Genomic DNA, 18798 nt, shown 5'->3' on the forward strand with positions numbered 1-18798 from the left:
ACATAATTGCAAACAATAAAATTAGACTGTTTCTGGTAAGTCTTACTTAGGTGCAAGATCCAGGGGAAAGGGCAGCTATCATTCTTACAAAAATGGAAAGATAGTTTAAATCTTGGAAATACTTGTCTCTGACTAGGAACGTTTCCCCCTGACCAGTTCCATGTGGGAAGTTCTTCTGTGGACCTAGCCTTTCAGGGACCCCTCAAGTTCTTCACCTTGTGGACAATTTTGGGGAAATGAGCCAATTTCGACCGTCATCTAGTCAACAGTAACAGGAATTCCATTGTGTACTGAATATAGTATTGAGAAAAGAATATGAGTAACAAATCTCAGAAAAGTATATATTACAGAGATGGTTATCCACTCACATAGAGGGAGACATACTCTCCTCCTATGCTGTATTGCACTAAGTTATTTTTTAAAATTATAGAAGTAATTCCTATTTTTAGGTGTTCTTAGAAGATGGCAGAACAAACTATATGTAAAATATAAAATGGATTTTGGTAACCTTCTGGAGGATACTAAGTGTAATCTCTGCTCCCATAATATTTCATTTTTGTTTTTATGTTTTTGTAACCACTAACATGTTGTACTGGAATTTAACACTTAACACATGGTATTGAAATTGTATATTTTCTTGGTGATTTCCCCCATTACATTGTGAGCCCTTTAAAGACAATGTTTGATTAATTTTCCAGTAGGTAGCAGCACCAAGCCCAGTACCTAGTGTACAGAAGGCATTCAGTAAATGGTGGCTGAATTAACAAATAAAAGAATGAGTGAGTGAGTGAATGAAATGATGCATATTTTATATTTCAAAAATCTTTATAGTTTATATACTATTAACTTGAATATTTTAAATTCAATATTCAGGCATTCCGATCCTCACTTTCCAGAAAGCCTGATGATGTTAAGTAACTAGCTCAGGGTCTCACATCCATTACATGAGAAAGCCAAATCTAGAATCCAGATGGCATTCCATTTGCTTGGGGAACACAGGGGAAAAAAAAGCACATGTGATCTTGAGCATTTAAAACACAGCTATTTAATCAGGCAGATATTTTACAGATGCCTATAAAAATGTTTTGATAGTAACATCCAAAGAAAAATAGTCATTCCTCATTACCAGAACCCAATGATATGTCATTTCCACAGTACTGAGTTTTTGAGGCACTAGTAACTGGCTTCTGAAACCTTCTAAATATCAAGATCGAGTAATGATATTTAATGATGCCAAAATAAGAATCAGAATGAAATTTTAAACCCACATTATATTGTATTTAATTATAGAAAATGACATATTAACTTCCTCATATAAAATGTTTATTCTAAATGTGAATGCAGAACATTTTGTCAAATTTCAAACCAACGTTTTTTGTTGTTGTTTGTTTTTTAAGACACAGCATCTGATTCTGTCACCCAGGCTGGAGTTCACTAGTGCAGTCATAGCTCACCATAACCTCAAATTTCTGCTACCAAGTGATCACCTTGCCTCAGCCTTCTGAGTAGCTGGCACTACAGGTGCACACCACCATGCTTGGCTAATATTTTTTTAAATTTTTTGCAGCGATAGGGTCTTGCTATGTTGTCCTGGCTGGTCTTGAAGTCTTATCCTTAAGTAATCCCCCTTCCTCGGCCTCCCAAAGTGCTGGGATTACAGGTGTGTGAGCCACCATACACAGCTCAACTGAGGTAGGCGGATTACTTGAGGACAAGCTGGGTGAGAGAGGTACCTGTTAGACGATATTGTTAAATGTTCCAGAAAAATTCTGTCAGTAAGAAAAATAGAATGTATAGAAGAAAAGGTGATGTTTAATATTTGCTTAAATTTTCTCTGCACTTTTTCTACCTCCAAACCAAATCACTATATAGAATAATCACCTTCGATGTCTAATAATGTTTATAATATTCAGAAGATGAGATTCTATGTATTCAGTTTACTCTTGAACAAAGCCACAGTGCCCACTCCCCACACAGTTAAAAATAGATGTATAAATTTTGACTCCCTCAAAACTTAACTACTAATAGCTTGTTATTGACTGGAAGCCTTACTGATAACCAAAACAGTCAATTAACACATATTTTGTATGTTATCTGTTTTATATACAGTGTTCTTACAATAAAGCAAGCTAGAGAAAAAAATGTTATTAAGAAAATTGTAAGGAAGAGAAAATATACTACTATATGTCTTAGTCTATTTTGTATTGCTATGACAGTATACAGAGGTCTGGGTAATAGTTCATAAAGAAAAAAGCTTTATTTGGCTCACAATTCTGATAGCTGGAAGGTTCAAGATTGGGCATCTGGTGAGGGCCCCAGACAGCTTCCACTCACGGTGGAAGGCAAAGGGGAACCAACTGTGTGAAGATCACATGCAGACAGAGGAAGTCAGAGAGAGAGAGGGGAGGTAGCAGACTCTTTTAAAATAGCAGCTCTGGAGGGAGCTCACAGAGTGAGAACTCACTCACCCCTGAGGGATGGCATTAACCTATTCATGATGGATCCAACCCCATGACCCAATACCTCCCACTAGGCCCCACCTCCAACATCAGGGGTCAAATCTCAACATGAGGTTTGAAGGGAATAAATATCCATATCATAGCACTATTCATTAAATGGAGGTGGATCATCACAAAGTTCTTCATCTTCATCATCTTCTCATTGAGTAGGCTGAGGAAGAGGAGGAGAAAGAGGATGGGTTGGTCTTGCTGTCTCTGGGGTGGCAGAAGTGGGAGAGGTGGAGAAGGTGGAAGGGGAGGCAGGAGAGGCAGGCACACCCAGTGTAAGTTTTACTGAAAAATATCCACATGTAAGTGGACCTGCACAGTTCAAACCCATGTTGTTGAAGGGTCAACTGTATATCAATATTTACTGCTATGGTTGGGATGTGGTTTGTACCTGCCAAAACCCATACTGAAATTTGATCCCCAATATGGCAGTGTTGGGAGGTGGGGCCAAGTGGAAGTTGTTCTGGTTATGGGGTAAAATACTTCATGAATAGATTAATGCCCTCCCTCAGGTGTGCATTCCCCTTCTCTCGGGAGTTAATTCCTGAGAGAGTATGTTGTTAAAAAGAGTCTGGCTTATTTGGCTTTTGTCTCTTACCTCCTTATTTCTTTCTTTCTTTCTTTCTTTTTTTTTTTTTTTTTTTTTTAGACAGAGTCTCACTCTGTCCCCCAGGCTGGAGTGCAGTGGCGTGATCTCGGCTCACTTCAAGCTCCGCCTCCCGGGTTCACGCCATTCTCCTGCCTCAGCCTCCCAAGTAGCTGGGACTACAGGCGCCCAACACCGCGCCCGGCTAACTTTTTGTATTTTTAGTAGAGACCAGAATGGTCTCGATCTCCTGACCTCATGATCTGCCCACCTCGGCTTCCCAAAGTGTTGAGATGACAGGCGTGAGCCACCATGCCTGGCTGCTTCCGTTTTTCGCCATGTAATCTCTCTGTACATGCGCACTTCTCTTCTGCTTTTTGTCATGAGTGGAAGCAACCTGAGGCCCTCACTGGATGCAGATGCTCAATCTTAAACTTTCCAGCCATCAGAATTGTGAGCCAAACACCTCTTCTTAATTTGTCAGCCTCAAGAATTATGTTATAGCAACACAAAATGAACTAAGATGCACTGATACATACATACACACGCACTGATATCTCACTAGACAATGCCAAGAAAGACCCAACAATATGGATCAACAGGGTTTTGCTACAAATGTTAGCAATACCTGTTTACTGATCCTACAGTATCTTATTGTGTAGCTGCACTTAATATATTTAGCCTTGGGCATGTAAAAGGTTTTCAAAAGACCTTGTATATTTGCATAGATAATATAAGTATACTTGCATGACTAGTATCCAAGGATCATCGGTAAATTAGTTTCCATGTCTTTCATTAGTCTCAGATACTTTCCATCACATATTTCTATCACTGAGAAAAACACGTTATCATTTGATTGTCTCTTTATCAGTTGTCATTAAAATGATCTAGAGGCCGAGATGGGCAGATCACGAGGTCAGGAGATGGAGACCATCTTGGTTAACACGGTGAAACCCCGTCTCTACTAAAAAATACAAAAAAATTAGCTGGGCATGGTGGCGGGCAACTGTAGTCCCAGCTACTCAGCAGGCTGAGGCGGGAGAATGGCGTGAACCTGGGAGGCGGAGCTTGCAGTGAGCCGAAATCGCACCACTGCACTCCAGCCTGGGAGACAGAGCGAGACTCCGTCTCAAAAAAAAAAAAAAAAATTATCTAAGTTAATTTCACAAAGCACAGACTCCTATATAGTAAGTCAATCTATAGAATGAGAGAGTGAATTATGTTTTAAACAAACAGAGCAGTCTGCAAACTGATAAGCAAATGATCTGGGATCCCACCAGTCATATCTCATTTAGAGCAAGACAGAAACATTGATAGTTCTCTTCATAGCTTATGCATCAATAAAAATATTAGATACACTTTTCTTCTTTACATTTAGTTTCAAAGAGATGGTTCACTTTCTCTCTGTATATTGTAAATCCTTCAATGTTATTTTTACCAAGTTTTTGTCCCTTTTCACAAACCATCCTCGTTATTTTTATCACCACTGGAATTGATTTTAAAACCTTGATTATTCTTGACAGGGCATGGAGGAATGTCCTTCACTAGGTATGCCAGGATGAAGTGAATTTATGAGCCCACATGTAGATCTGATAAGCATGCAGAAATCATTTTTATTATGTGCATAAAACAGTGCCCGATTAAAGGACAGTCACATTTTCTTCTGACAAAATGTCTGCGGCACTCCAGAAAACAGGCTTTATTTTTTAAGGTTTACCTTATAATGAAACAAAGTTTGAAGTGGAAACTCTTAAAATGTACAGGTAGGAGCTGCAATGATGCAATCCAATGCAATAAAATAAAATAAAATAAAACCATGAATGAGCACATTTGGAAGAATGAATTCCCCCAGTTAAAGACAGTACAAGTAGGCCAGGCGTGGTGGCTCACGCCTGTAATCCCAGACCTTTGGGAGGCCGAGGCAGGAGGATCACGAGGTCAGAAGATTGAGACCATCCTGTTTAACATGGTGAAACCCTGTCTCTACTAAAAATACAAAAAATTAGCCGGGTGCGGTGGCGGTCGCCTGTAGTCCCAGCTACTCGAGAGGCTGAGGCAGGAGAATAGCGTAAACCCGGAAGGCGGAGCTTGCAGTGAGCTGAGATCGCACCACTGCACTCTGGCCTGGGCAAAAAGAGCGAGACTCTGTCTCAAAAAAAAAAAAAAAAAAAAAAAGAAAGCACAAGTGAAGACAAATGATTTTAAGCAGAATAGGAGGTTAAGAGAAACACCCTCTCATATTTGAGCACCTCTCAGGATCCACATAGGTTTAGAAACAGAGTTCATTAGAAGTTTATGTTGTAGTTCTGGGATCTCATTTACACAAAAGACACAAATTTGCAAACATAAATATCAATGATTCAGGACCTATAAGTCATATAGAAGTCAGCTTATTGCAATATCTATTGAAATGAAGCAGTTCTAAGATACTTAAGAACTTTTTTTCACTCTCTGTAACGGCTGTTTTGGTGCTGTTAAAATTTTCTCTTTTTTTTTTTTCGAGACGGAGTCTCGCTCTGTCGCCCAGGCTGGAGTGCAGTGGCGCAATCTTGGCTCACTGCAAGCTCTGCCTCCCGGGTTCACACCATTCTCCTGCCTCAGCCTCTCGGGTAGCTGGGACTACAGGCGCCCGCCACCACACCCAGCTAATTTTTTGCATTTTTAGTAGAGATGGGGTTTCACCGTGTTAGCCAGGATGGTCTCGATCTCCTGACCTCGTGATCTGCCTGCCTCGGGCTCCCAAAGTGCTGGGATTATAGGCTTGAGCCACCGTGCGCGGCCAATTTTCTGCCTTTTGAACTCAACACTTGTGGTCAAATTCTCACCCACAATTGCTCTTCCTACACTAAAATGTGAGGATGTAGGAGCAGAGAGGCAGCATTTGCAGGGAGGCCATGCATGTTGTCTCAATACAAGGAAGGCTCTTCTGTTGCTCCAGGAAATTAGTTGCCCTGGATGTAGGAGTTACCTAGAGAAGCTCAGACAGAGGCTGGAAGATAAGCAGTCAGGTAGGCAGGTGGCTCCAGGGGGACCCCCCATGTGGGGTAGAAAGCTGGAGGTAAGGATCCGGAAATTCCTGGCCAGCTCCAGATTTCACAACACCGGGTTCCCCATGTTCCCGGGGAATATTCACAAGAACCCTGATGCCGATGTCCACCCCATCAGTGTGCACATTGTTGTTTTCGGTCTACCCGTTGTTAATACAGAGACTCCTCGACTTACAGTGGGATTATGTCTGGAGAAACTCATTGTAAGTTGAAAATATCACAAGTCAAAAGGCATTTAATACCTCTAACATACCGAACATCATAGCTTAGCCTAGCCTACTTGAAATGTGCTCAGAACACTCACATTAGCCTACAGTTCGGCAAAATCACATCAAAAAAAAGCCGGCAACACAGTGCATTGTAGAGTATGGGTTGTTTGCCCCCGTGACAGTGTAGCTGACTGGGGATTGCAACTTGCTGCCTCTGCCCAGCATCAGAAGAGCGTATGGAACCACATATCGCTAGCCTGGGGAAAGATCTAGTTTGAAATCTGAAGTATGGTTTCTACTGAATGCATATCACTTTCACACCATAGTAAAGTCAAATATTGTCACAGTAAAGTCAAACCATCATTGCTCAAGGACCATATGTTTACGTAAAAATCCCAGAAAACAGAACTTGAGGATGTCCACTTTGTTTATGAGGATTACACTAAGTGTTGTATGTTAACAACATTGACAAATGATGCTTTGGGGAAAGAAGGAAAACTCTGAAACGGCTAAATTTGACTAATATTACCAATATTAAATTAAATAGTATAGTGTATTTGGTAAGAGCATAGGCTTTGGATTGATAAGGAGCCAGGCTTCATTTCCACACCTAATGACCTAAACTATAGGTGTGCTAACAGTGATGATGATAACAGTCTAAAATGGCAACCCAGTAGTTCAGATTCAATGTGCCTGCACCCAGCACCCCCTGGTGTTAACTTACCCTACAGACAACAGTTCTTTTCAGGGTACATGAATCCTTTGAAATATAACCTATAAAATATAGATTCCTGTGTGTATGCAGACTACATGTTGTTCCACTATTTTCTGACTGGCAGAAAGTTCTTAGGAATAATGTAAACTCACTTGTTTTCATTTGTCTATTTCCCCTAACTTTGTTTTCATGGTGACAGGCCACTGCTTCCTGACCTGCTATTTGAGACAATTTATATGATCATCCTTTAGCTTCTGCTTCATTCAGTGATACCTCATTTCGTCTATTTTCCTCTGGCTTTTCTTCAAATGGTTTATATTTTAATAAAACGTGGGGTTTGTGAAGGTTTTTGAAAATGAGACGGTTTTCTTATCTTTCTCTTTCCTTTTTTGTTTCAATCTTAGGTCTGAGCCCAGATCTCCCAATGACATGCTTTCATGAAACAATAATGACAAGACCGAGTGAACTAAGCTGTCTTCAGTTTTGGAGATGCAGAGGCAACATTGGCAGTTACTGACATCACTTAAAGGAAAACAAAGCTGGGGCAAAAATACTAAGGCAGCCTAGATTTGGGGGCCCTTTGTGTACATTCCAATTTTTAAAATAACATCTGGGCATACTTCTCTTTTAAACTCTTCAATCCACATATTTTTCATTATTAAAAAGTGACTTCAGTGACATTTTCAAACACTAAACAAACCTAGCCATATGTCCATTTCACTGACTTACCCCACATCGTGGCCTCTCCTTATAAGGGATGGGTTCCACTCTTGTGCTATAATTTTTTGCTTTTCTGTGTCTGCTCAACTAACGCACCCCTCCTGATATGGTTAGGCTTTGTGTCCCCACCTAAATCTCATCTTGATTGTAATCCCCAGGTGTTGAGGGATAGAGCTGGTGGGAGGTGACGGGATCAAGGCAGTAGTTTCCCCCATGCGGTTCTCATGATAGTGAGTGAATTCTCACGAGATCTGATGGTTTTATAAATGTTAGTTTTTCCCAGACTCTCACATGCTCTCTCACCTTCTCTCTCACCTTCTCTCTCAGGCCATGTAAGACGTGCCTGCTTCCCCTTCCGCCATGATTGTAAGTTTCCTGAGGCCTCCCTAGCCATGTGGAACTGTGAGCTAATTAACCTCTTTTCTTTATAAATTACCCAGTCTCAGGCCGTTCTTCATAGCAATGTGAAAATGGACTAATACACCTCCCTAGACACACCACTCACTCAGAGAAAGCTCAGCATCATGTTTACTGTGTAATTTCTCCTCACTAGTCATTTGCTATTTATTTCTCTCACATCATCATCTCTTCCTGAACTGATTTTTCTACTACCTCTGAAAATAACAGCTCATTAGAAAGTGATCAGAGATTGAGTGAGCAACTGAATATAATTACACAAAATTATACAGATCTTAAACCAGACGCTCTGCTACGTGTATGAGCCTGGGAAAGCCAAAGCCCTGCATTTCAGTACCCAGTGCTGCTGGAGGTCACTATTGTAGCCCTAAAAGGGAAAGAGGAAGTGATCCCTGGCTGCAGTGCTCACAAAAACTACTTGGATCCTGCCCTAGAAAAAAGACCAGAGACAGAAAGGGCAGCAATACGTCTGTCGCCTGCACGACATGCACTAAAAGTCAACAGCTAGGAGAGAGAAATGCAAAAACAAAGCATGTTATTTTTTTCTTTTTATTTCAGTTTTTATTTTAGTTTCGGAGGGTACATGTGCAGAATTTGGCTGATAGAGACAATCGCCCGGATTTGCTGAAGCAGGGTGAGTTATCCCTAAGAAAAGCTTACACAGAAGTAGAAGACAGTTTATTATCTAGGAGAACCACCACATCTCAAAACGTCAAAACTGCCAGTGTGTTCTTGCACACTGAAACCACTCACAGGTCGACCAACTGTCTTGGTTTGTCCAGGACTCTCTCATTTTTTTTACTCAAAGTCATGCAACTGGTTAACTTCTCTGTCCTTGCTAAACAAAGATAGTTTGTCTCCCAGCTTGAAGTCACCTGAGATCAAGAGATCTACTACTAACATATCATAGAGAAGCAGCAGAAATACTACCTATATTTTGAAATACAGGTAGTATTATCATTGATCTGGTGGAAGTCTGAGAACTTCAATCCAGAAATTTTCAGAGTTCCACCAGATCAATGATAATACTACCTATATTTTGAAATCTATATATATATTTGTTTATATATGTATAAAACAAAATACATATTTGTTTATATATAAAACAAAATATATCTATTTGTTTATATATAAAACAAAATATATCTATTTGTTTATATATAGTTATATGTTTATGTTTATAGTTATATGTTTATATATAATTATATATATTTGTTTATATATAGTTATATATGTATATAGTTATATATATATTAGTATATATGTATAAAACAAAATTTCCTGGTGAATGAAGAGCTCTAGCTGATTTAGTAACTTGTAGCTTTCAATTGCACGTTTAGAAGCAGAGCCATAAAAACAGGAAAACCAAAACAGAAAGAGCCTCCTATGAAAAAGCACATTTCAGGGGAGAAGGGAGGCAGAGTGAGAGCAGAGCTGTGAGCAAGGCCAGCCGAGCAAAAGGCATGCGGCTGAAAGCCCCTGGTTCTCAGGCTTCCCGTCCATCTGAGAGATGCCTACTCTTGTGCCCTGATGTTCGTAAATGTCAAACATTTAATGATAACCACAATAAATGTGCTTGGTCAGCAGTCCTAAATATGGAAAAAGAAATCACCAAAAAACATCTTTGGTAGTTTCTTTTCCTTAAAATCTTGTGTCAGAGGGAAGTACACAGTTACCACTGGAAACAAAGTGGTTAGGGAACTCTACAAAACAGACCATCTGCAGGGGAAAAAACAATGATTTTGAGAGTATGAATTTTCCTGTGAGGAACAAAAATAAAAACAATGGTACATTTGTCCCTTCCAAGTTCTTCACAGATGCCAGTAACTAATCTTCAGAGTAAATTTGGAGAAATTGTTCTGACTATGCACACAAAGAAGCTACAGGGAAGAGGCAGTGTTGCTTTATTTACTCAGCGTTGACCTCCCACCACCCTCCTCCTTCCTCCACTTCTCTATCAATACTTCTGGCCTTCCTTTGACCTGTTTTGGGGCATGGACTTAGGGCTGAGGACAGCACCAAGTATCTCGCCTGCATCCTGCCAACCCTGCCTCCTACAAAAAGGTCACTTTGAGCCACTTTGTTCCTCTCTCTAAGTCTGTCTCTACTCATGGGATTGTTTTCAAGACTAAATGGAATGAGCACGTGAAACGGGAACCTGCCAAGGCTAGACCCTTCCGTGTCCTATCCTGTCAGTCAAGAAATAAAATTTCCTAAAATGTTGTGTCTTGCCTTAAAAACACACAAAGCCACATCCTATCCATAACAAATGCAAGTTTATTTTAATACCTAATTAGGGTGAGAAGCTGCTTGGCAATAAGGAGAACTGATGTGCCAGCAAGGTGTGCTGCCTAGACCTAGTTGCTCCCTGTGCCTCCAAGGTGAGCCCCTGGAGATTGGAAGGGAAGAGGCCCAGGTGGGATGGGCAGAGGTGGAGGGGAGGATACTGCTCCCCTGACACACATGACCCAACACAGTGCCATTTCCAAAATACTTTAAGGCCATGTTGTGAAGACAACAAAGTAAAGACATAAGACAGGAGCCAAGAAGTGCAGCCTTTGTACACCTGCTGCCTTCCAGTAGCCAAGATACTTCTTGGCTTCTCCTCTCCAGCCAGACCTGCTCTGCTACCTGCCATGGCTACTGGGTGTCTATAGCTGAATGGCAAATGCGGCTAATAGGGCTTACATCTCTTGACAGTTGAGCAGCCATTTAGGGAAATTAGAGACACTGTAGCTCGAAGACCATGAAGAGGAAGTTCTACTCTTATAGAACACAGAAGCCATCTGTGACTACATAATAAACTCTCAGGGGTCAGGGTAGGTGATCAAGGGTTTTTGAGCTGACTCTAGCCTATCCACGGCTTCTAACTGATGCTAATCTCAACCAAAGAATGCCAAGATATTAATATGTTCACAGAGAAGCCTCATGCCACTGATGTCATAGAAATAGATCACACATAAGGAACACCCTTGGATAAGTGACATATCACACTTACATTGGAATTAATTTCCACAAAATTCCATTGCTGTCCCTACCTTCTAAATAGCTTCTGAATTATCATCAGCACCCAAATGTTCACACTCAGTGCCTCGGGGGCTTCAAGATGTCCCAGAACAGCAGCCAGCAGCCCAGAGTGTCTTATCTGAAGAAGGGCCATATTGCCTGTCCACATGCATCCTTAACATCACATGGAAAGGGGGATTCAACTTCAAGAGAGGGTAAATACCACCAGGTGAATCACTTTCAACTACACAGAAGGAATCACAAATGTCTGCCTCCAAAACTTCAGGGTCCCAGTTTATTTTGTAAGATTGGACTGTTGTCACTCCTGTCATTTCCACACATGCAGGTCCCCCAGCATGAACGTACGAACCAATAACATGTACCCTTTTATATCAACTTTACACCCCAGCCAAGAGAAGCTTCATGAAAAACGGCATATAAAGATAACTAAAACACGAATTCTCAAACCAAAAGGGTTTAAGTCTAGATTTAAGCCAAGCTCTGTACACCCTCTCCGCTAAATCAGTTAAGATGTCATCCTTTTTCTTCTTTCACATATGTTATTATTGTCCTACATTTCATGTTTCAGGGTTTTCTCCTTAGCCTGCTGTGAGCATGTGCTTTGGGAGACAGGGCAGAAGCTTTGGCACTGTTGACGCTCAGAAACGGCCACCCTAGATGGCCAGTAATGCTGGGGAGTCTCTCTGGAGACGTCATAATAAGAATGCTATGGCCTGAAACATGCTTACCAGCCATCATCCAGAGAAGACAAGACACTGAAAGTAATATCATAAAATCTTACTAACATAATCAAGAGAATCCCATGTGATCTACTCTGCCAGACATGGCTGAACTTTTGACCTTCAACTGTACCTAAGTAGTTTAAGACTCTCCAGACATTCATTGACTCTTGCAAGCTTGGGTTTGTCACAATTTAGGTTTTCACACCGCTACTCACCACCCAACACATTATTCATTATGCAAAAGTAATTTGAATCATCATGCACTGGATTTAGCAAACTTATCTTTAACCGAGTTTCAGATTATTTCTAATTCTCCCTTTAGTTCAGGGCCATATGGGCTTAGTGACACAGAATGCTTTGAAAATCATTTCATTGGCTGGAACATTCAGTGGGTTGATGCCACATTTCTTTGAAAAAAAGTCTGCTAGGAAGAGAAGTAAATATCCCCACCACCACCACTACTGCTATTGCCAGGTTCCTCCACTCATGTATTCATGTATTTGCTCATTCATTCACTCATTGAACAAATATGTGTTGCACCCTACCAAATGCTGAGCATCATACTTGCTGACAACAACCTTGGCTTCATTGGCCCTCTGTGAGACACAGGAAAGTGGGAATGGACACAGGTTGAAGATGACCCAAGTCCATAAGCACAAGCATCCTTTCAGTGTGAAGGAGAAACGCCAAGAAACAACAAGCAGAAGGGGTGTAGGCAACAGAATTATTAAAGACACATAAGCAGGGCCACGTTAAGGTGTTCATGGGTTCTCCCTCCCCAAAAATCAGTGTTACATTTTATGACTCTGTAAGTATAAAGACAAACACAATCAGGCTGGATTACGTATGTTTTTCCTTCTGATTTTAAAAGAAATTAAAACATTGTCATGGGCTCCAAAACATATCCTGGTTTCAGACACTGAACTTACTGTGCCTAGCAAATAGTTGGCCCTGGCTTTGGGGCCTCCCGGTCTTCCACCACCAATTAATTGAACGACCTTTGTGCAAGGGAGCTAGCTGCTTAATGCCCCCTTGTCTTCCTTGCTAAGACGAAGGAAATGAAAATGAAAGTGCCTGGTTTAGTGCTCAGGACACAGCCAGAGCTCTGCATTTCTGCATCTCCTCTCCACACCAAATAATAACAATTTGCTCTAGAAGACAATGGACATCCAAGTGAAATAAGGCTCAAGGGACTGCAGCCGTTTTTATTAGTTATCCACTAGTAAATGCACTAAACCAAAGAAGCCCCACTTCAAGGAACACAGGCAAACATCTGTCTCTATAATTATCCATATACCCCAAATGCCCCTCCTCATCTCATTCCCCCTACTTATCACTCTGAACATATTCTACAATGGACTTACTCATTAGGCCCATCATCTGTCTCCCCTCATGGGAATGCCAGCTCCACAAAGTCAAGGGTTGGGATGTTTTGTTTGCTAATGTGTTAGCATTCCCAAACTTAGATTAGCATCAGGCATAACATAAGCACTCAGTGCCTATTCCTCGTTAAATGGAATGGATTTGAAAATTATCAGAAACACTAGTTTGAAAAACATTAAAATTCAGTCTTTAGGATATTTTGTTCCTTTCTATAAGAATTTATTCTCTACAAAACTACCACTCTTGATCTAGTGTTTTTTTGTTTGGTTGTTTTTTTTTTTTGAGACTGAGTCTCATTCTATCGCCCAGGCAGGAGTGCAGTGGCGTGATCTCCGCTCACTGCACCCTCCGCCTCTAATTTTCTTGATAGTGTAGATAATCAGTATGTTTTCCTGTCTCTTCCTCTTTCCATTTCCGATATGTAAACTACGTTTGATTGAAGCATTCAGCAATGAATGGGGAATGCATGTGTACCACCCCCCTTCTTCCCGTATCAAATTCTTTTCTAAGTCACAACATCTTATCTAAATTTTATACCATTCTGACAGTTTCCCAAGAAGCAAGGAGAAAGAGACCATATTAGCAAAGTTACTTGTCTGTCCTTATTAAAGCACAGTGTGTTAGTATGGTTCAAATATATACATATTTTTTCTTTAAGATTGCTGGTCTAGTTGAAAAAAGACAATGAATTTAGATTCATCATTTCCAATATTCTGATTATACAAGCTACCCCATTGCCTCCAAAAAGGAGTTCTCCCAGGTCTTAGGGTGATTTTGTCCTTCCCACAGACCACTGCAGGCACAGAAACACTCCAGGCTGTACATTCAAGGAGATGTTTAAGGTATTTATATATGGAGACTTATGGAAAATACAAAATATTAAAATGACATTTTCTTCCTCAGGGAATATAAACTTGTCTCCATTTTTATTTAAAATGCTGGAAGTTATATTGATTTTTATTATAGAATTAATATATTCACATAGTGAAAGTTTTAGTAAATACAGATGGGTAGAAAGGCAAAATAAAAATAAATAATAATCTTACACTTTGATAAGACGGTATTTGAGAATAAAATACCAGCATTTTGATGTCTGCCCTATAAGCAGACAATTTTGTGCGGTAGGCCGAATGATGTGAGAGTGGCCCCAGGAGCTCACTCAGGGCAGGCTAGACAATGAACCAACTGGAAGAAGGGGGGCCTCCTTTCTGCTACCACGAGGGCTGCAGCACGAGGCCTCTTCCCTTGGCAGCAGCGCCTACATATTCCCATGGGCCTCAGCATCTCCAGGTGCTGGGCAGCTGGCTGTCCCAGACAACTCCAGTAACAGCTGATGCCTAATCCCAGATAGGCTGTTTATTCCCCTGCCTAGTAGCATTTCTTTGGGGCTTACAAGAAGGGAGAGTCACAGGGTGCAGGAGGGTCCCTCAACTGGACACAGACCTACCCACTGTGCAGGAGAGCTGGCCCCAGGGTGCCTTGCTGTTGGATGATGTCAGGATTCACAGCCCTTTCATTTTCTTGCTTCCATTTATTTTCTTCCTTACAGTTTATTCTTTAACACATACTGTGCCACACTGTGGAATAGATCCTTACTCACTGTGATAAACAGTTTTATGTATCAACTGGGTCAGGCTATAGTTTCCAGTTATTTGATGAAACCCTTATCTAGGTGTTGCTATGAAGGCTATTGTGTAGGTGTGGTTAACAGCTGTAATCAATTTACTTTAAGTAAAGGAGATTGTCTTTGATCATTTATGTGGCCCTCATTCAATCAGTTGAAAAGATTTAAGAGCAAAACTGAAGCTTCCCTGAGAAAGAAGAAAATTGCTGCGTGGACTGCGGCATCAGCTCCTGCCTGGGAGTTCTAGCCAGCCCTTTCTGACAGCCTGCCCTATGGATTTCACATAGTCTCAGCCCGGCCCCATAGTTGCTACAGCAATTGCCAGTTCCTAATAACACTTCCCACGCTTCCTCTTCAGATTTCTATCTGCCCCCTATATAACTTACTGGTTCTGTGCCTGTGGTGGACCCTGACTGACATACCTCCCTTGTACCGGAGCTGTATCAGACCTTTCATGAGCTTCAATTATGAATAAATTAGAAATGACTTCTTTAGGTAAGGTTTATGAAACTTGGGGTTTTTCCTACTTATTTATTTTTTCTGTGTTCACACTGGATTTCAGATGTCAAGAGAGCAAAATATAAATTTAAAATACAAAAGTAATATATAGAACACAGAATTAGCAAACAGCAGAAAAAAAAAGTTTATGGTATGAACGTAAGGAGACAAGGACAAATGTAGTGAACAAAAGGAATGCCAAAAGCTGGGATAAGTGCAGGAGAACTGAGGTGGATCTCTGCATTCCCCAAGTACCCTGCAGTGGCCTTCAAAGGCTGAGGGCAGTGCATTGATGCAAAAAGAGATCTCCCCAGGTACAGAAAGTCAAGAACAGGTCTAGAGAGCAAAGAGAATGCCCCAGAAACTCAAAGAGCTGGCAGGCAAGCTGTAAAGCAGAAAGAGATCTCCTACAGTTTGGAAAGCTGGTTACTGGTCAGTAAAACACAAAGATTCAAAGAGTCTGGCTGGTGCTCAGATCCCAAGCCCTTCTGAAGGCAAAGTGCTGACCCCACCTTCACACCATGTGAACCCAAGGTAAAGAGAATCTAGCTCAGGATCCTAACTCCGCAACAGAGCCCAGCACAGCCCAGCCACATGTCAGATTGACTCAGCCCCACATCACCAGCCCGACAGAAGGACAGAAGGAGCATGTCCTTCCTGCAAGGGCAAGGTAAATCTTCCTTACTTCAATCTGGACACAATGTTTAGCATAAAACAGAAAGTCACAAGACACACAAAGAAACAACAAAACAAGGCCCATGTTTAAAAGATAACTCATTAACAGAAACAAATATGGAAATGGCCCAGATGTTTGATTTATCACTCAGGAACTTTGTAGCTAAGATGAAGGCCCTAGAGGAAAATACTGACACGTGTGAACAGGTGAAGAACTACAGCATGGGAAGCAAACAGTGAAAGCAAAACTCAAATGGAAATATCAGGATGTAACTGTATGATACTAGGTAGCAAGAATTCATCTGATGGGCTTAACAGTAGACTGGACATAGAAGAGAAAAGAATCAAAGGCAGGCCAATAGACAATATCTAAAATACAACACAAAGAAATTAAACATGAAAAAAATAAAACAAAGCATCCAAGACCTGTGTAAAAATATCAAGCAATATAAACAATTGGAATCCCAGAAGAAGAAGAGAGATACAGGAGAAAAAATATTTTAAGAGACAATAGCCAGTATTTTTTAAGATAATGAAATACAGCGACGTACATACCCAAGAAGATTAGCAAACCACGACATAAGTTTTTAAAAAGTTATTTAAAAATCACACCTAGGTACATCAGAGGTGAACCTTAAAAGAAAAAAAAAATTGAAAAGAAATCTTAAAAGTAGCATGAAAAAATAGTCCATGTTATATTTAGGGGAAGTATGAAAAGAATGATGGATGAGTTCCTCACAATGGAAAAAAAATTCAAAATGCTGAAAAAAAAAACTGTCAACACAGAATTCTACATTGAATTCTACATTTAGTCAAAGTATAAATAAAAAAATAAAAGCTATAGAAGAGAGCAATTCAAATATTCTCCTCATAAAATATGAATATTCAAGGTGATAGATATCCCAATTACCTTGATTTGATCTTTACACTTGATATGAATGCTTCAAAAAATCACATGTATCCTGACGATATGGACATCTAATATGTATCAGTTTAAGAAAATGAAAGCTAAATAAAGACATTTTCAGCTAGAGAAGAACTCAGCGATTTTTTTAGCCAAAAAACCTGTGCTCCAAGAAATGCTTAAAGAAATGCAGGCTGAAAGAATATGATACATGATAGAAGCTCAAATCTGCAGGAACGAATGAAAACCATAGGTAGTATAACAAATAGGTAAAAATAAAGGACCTATTTATTATATTTAATATACATGTGTGTTTGTGTGTATGCAGACATACATGTTGCATAATATATTAAACACATATTAAAGGTTGAGCATCCCCAGTCCAAATATCCAAAATCTGAAATATTCCCATTTTAGTAGAGATGAGGTTTTGCCATGTTGGCCAGGCTGGTCTCAAACTCCTGACCTCAGGTGATCTGCCCACCTCAGCCTCCCAAAGTGCTGGGTTTACAGGTGTGAGCCACTGCACCTGGTCCAAAATCTGAAGCTTTTTGAGATCCAACATGGCATTCCAAAGAAATCCTCATTGGAGAATTTCACATTTCATTAGGGATGTTCAACTAGTAAGTATATAATGCAAATTCAAATCCTAAGAAATCTGAAATCTGAAACACTTCTGGTACCAAGCATTTGGGATAAGGGATACTCAACGTATATGTGTGTGTGTGTGTATGTGTTTGTGTGTATGTACATATATATGCATTTCAGCACAACCAGTAGCAACATGTTATAAGTTTTATAGAATACAGTGAAACAAAAGAATACAAAGAATGAGAGAATAGAATTATATAATTGTGATAGTCTTAGATTTTTTTAAAGTTTAGTATAATTGAAAATTAGACTATGATAGTTAAGTATCCATACTGTAATTTCTAGCAAACTCCTAAAAAATAACACAAAGTATATTTAAAAAGTTAATTGCTGGATTATGCAAAATAAGGCAGGAAATAAGAAAGAGAAACAAATACTGATAAAATACTTAAATACAATTGTATTGATAATTACATTAAATATAAATGAACTAAATACCACTTACACACTAGATTAAAAATAAGATTCAAATAAATGACTTTTACAAGAAACACTTAGAGCATAAAGAGATAGATATTTGAAAATAAAATGTTGAAAACTGACATACTATCCAACCACTACACATCATAAATCTCGATGGCTATGTTTATATTTGACCAAGTGCAATTCAAGACAAATAGTAACCCAGAGAGAAAAAGGAGTATATTATAATGCTAAGAGTCACTCCATCAAGAAGAAGTAATGATCTTAAATGTGTATGAACCTAATAAAGAGATTCAAAATGCATGATACAAAACTTGACAGCACTAAAGGAAGAATGTTCTTTTTAAAAGCTCACATTCACCATGGAAGATTTTAACATGCCTCTCATTATAACTGATAAAACAAGTAGACCAAAAATCAAAGAACATAGGAGATTTTAATACTGTCAACAAAATTTACATAATTATCTCTAATAGAATACTCCACTCAACAACTGTACACTACAATTTCTTGACAAGATCACATGAAACACTTGCTAAGATGAATCACATTCTGCAACATGAAAAATTCCTCAGCAAATCATAATGATAAAATTCATACAAAGTATGATATCTGAAAACAATAATATTAAAATTGATCCCAGCAGTTTGAGAGGCTGAGGCGGGCGGATCATGAGGTCAAGAGATCGAG

The 18798-nt window shown here is 39.8% G+C and overlaps 1 protein-coding gene across 2 annotated transcripts in view; it reads right to left on the reverse strand.

The window, feature by feature from the left end:
- DSCAM (DS cell adhesion molecule) overlaps positions 1-18798 on the reverse strand; it is an 826557-nt gene that overhangs the window by 528092 nt on the left and 279667 nt on the right. The window lies entirely within an intron of this gene.

This window comes from Pongo abelii, chromosome 22 (genome assembly GCF_028885655.2).
Source record: "Pongo abelii isolate AG06213 chromosome 22, NHGRI_mPonAbe1-v2.0_pri, whole genome shotgun sequence".
NCBI lineage: Eukaryota > Metazoa > Chordata > Mammalia > Primates > Hominidae > Pongo > Pongo abelii.